At 42.8% G+C, this 2,661-nt stretch overlaps 1 pseudogene; it reads right to left on the bottom strand.

The window, feature by feature from the left end:
* Positions 1-1,460: 1,460 nt before the first annotated feature.
* Positions 1,461-2,120, bottom strand: LOC149186390 (cell number regulator 8 pseudogene; annotated as a pseudogene).
* Between the last annotated feature and the right edge of the window lie 541 nt (positions 2,121-2,661).

Below are 2,661 nucleotides of genomic sequence, written 5' to 3' on the forward strand. Positions count from 1 at the left end.
CCCCTAGAGGCAAGGAAAGATGTTGGATTGCCTATATTATGTACCTTCTTGGTCATTTTCATGGTTGGACTCTTGAGGGAGAAAGCTTCTATTGTATCACTCATTGTATCTCTGCAATTTTGGCAAAAGGAAGAAAGACCAGGGTTTTGCAGTCCTTTTTGGGATTCCTGTGGTTACATGTATTGATGGTGTGTTTCTCTTTGTACTTGTAATTTTGTTATGTGAATCATCTTCTCACTTTTCCTTCTGCAAATTAGGCAAATGAAGTGTTAAAGTAGAATTCATGATTGCCATGCTTTGCTTTTAAGTTTGCTTAATATCAATGTTTTCATCTGTTTAAGGAGAACTCAAGGTGTTTACTTGCTCTCCTTAGCTCCTCACCAGTCATTCTTGCCCAACTGACTCTTTCAAAGGCATCAATACAGTCTCCTACCTTGCCCCAAAGAACCCCCTGCAAAAACTGTGTCCAATCCCCGCACCCAAAATTGCCTTTCCCTGATTTTCCACCAAAATCCTAAAAATCTCAAATCAAACCTTTTATCAATTTACTAGCCTAAAATCAGTGTTCTTTATTGGTTATCTCCGCCCTTTGAATATCTTTGCCGAGATATACCGGAGAGAGCCCTCTCCTGCCCCGTAGGGCTAGCTACGAGGCTAAGTGGTTTGATGTTGCCTTGGAGTTTGCCTTTCTCAGCCTGAGGTGAAATTTCAAGCGCTAACACCTTCTTCACTGTCATGTCTTCATTATATCTGGTTGCTAAACATTCCTGCAAATAAATTCGTCAATTGTTCAAATGGCCAATTCCAACACAGACACAAATGTGTGACAATAGTTGGCCAAACTAAATGCCACTATATTCTTTTAACCAGAATTACATCACCGACATAACACTTTCTAGAAAAAAATTAAGCAGTAGAAAAATAATTTTATTTTACATGATATCATGCTTGGGAGCACTGCGTTTTTGTCTATATTCTCTTCTCAATACAAATGTAAAGAGGATGCAATTGCTGAGAAAACATCACATTTTCCTTCACGGGAGGCACGGCTCCCTTTTCTCTCCAGTCAATGGACTCTGGCAAATCCTCGCTATCGGAATACTGGTATGAGGGCTGGGAGACCTCAGCAAGCGTTTCTTGGTATCCAGCTTGGCACCCAGATATGTCGCCTTGAATTCCTCGTGGCTCAGATCTGCAAACTGGTTCAGACCCAGTTTGTAGGACCGACTCCCCTGGTTGTGCTCGTGAATATACAGGAAAATATCTTTGAATACAATGAACCTCTTCTGCTTCTTGTCATTTCTGTCAACTCTGCTTCCAAGGTTACTAACCTGATCCCCGCCAAAAGACAAATGATTGTATTTTCCGTGGCCCAAATCCATCTCTTCCTTTAGGTGTTTGTTATTGCCAGATTGTAAGAGGTCCTTTGCTGCCGTTTCCATAGCAACGATCGCAGATGCCTAGACACCACCACCAAGGGGCGGCTTGGCACCTTCTTTATGCCACACCTTCCCTGGATTTGCACCATCCGACCGAGACCTCGCTATGCTCCAGGCTGACTCACATTGTTCACGCTGTTCATCATCTTCCATATATCCTCTACAGCATCCACATGACCTGCTCATTGCTTCACAGCTTCCCTCCAAATTAAAATTCCTGCGAATAGCTATACGGCTAGGATATGAAAACCAAGGTGCCAAGCAATTTGATCCAAAGAGAAATTTTCCAAGGAGATAAAGGCTGTTGTATGGTAAGCAATGATTGGAAAATGTTCTAGGAGTTGAACTCAGCCTTTCAACATTGCTACCATACAGGAAGCATGGAAAAAGTGTTCATAATAAACGGAATTCAAGATCGCTGGTCCAAAACTCATCATTCCTGCCAAGGCAAGCGAGAAGGCTTGAATTCAACTGAGATCGCGCCACAGGCGACCCCATGACATTCCCATGGCTGACCTGGAGGCCGTCCACGGTCCATCCCACGGCTTCTCTCTGTTCAGGAACTGCTACTCCCTGAGCGGTTTCCTCCTTGGTTAAAAGAGGGCTTTCTTCATCTCCCGCGCCCATCTTCGTCGCTTCTACGCTGAGATCGTGTTTGTCAAGGGATCAATCTCAAGACAAATAGAATAGATACGCTCTGCTATGACCTTTGCTTTGCGCTGCACTCGAATATCCTATTATGCACTCTGGTCAAGGGAGGTAGAGTATATCAAAGGTAATGAGGGCAGATGACGGAGAAGTTAGACGACCCTTTGCGGCTCACTAGCACGCAGCTGCCAAGCGAGGCGGACAAACTAAAAAAACAAAATATATTTCTCTCTTCCTTCAGCCCAGGACGGGCCAAGCCCAAGAGGGGCCAGGCCCTCACGGGCTCTGATACCAAGATAAAATTACAAACACTCAATAATATATTCTATTAATTTGAATGAGGAAATTACACACATATTTATACAATCAATAGTCTCAAGATAGGAATGCTATCTTAGACATATAGTAGTGTGGTTGAGAGATTCTCTCAACCACACACTAAACTAGGAGAAACTATATTCTGGCTAATTCCTATTATGTAGGAACAAACTCCTAAAATAGAAAATTACAACCATAGACAAGTAGGAATTAATTATTTCTAACTCAATGCTGCCAAAAGTCCTGCGAAAATCGC

Source organism: Pinus tabuliformis, chromosome 3_1, assembly GCF_031772625.1.
Source record: "Pinus tabuliformis cultivar Carrire ecotype Pingquan chromosome 3_1, CPIR1, whole genome shotgun sequence".
Lineage (NCBI taxonomy): Eukaryota > Viridiplantae > Streptophyta > Pinopsida > Pinales > Pinaceae > Pinus > Pinus tabuliformis.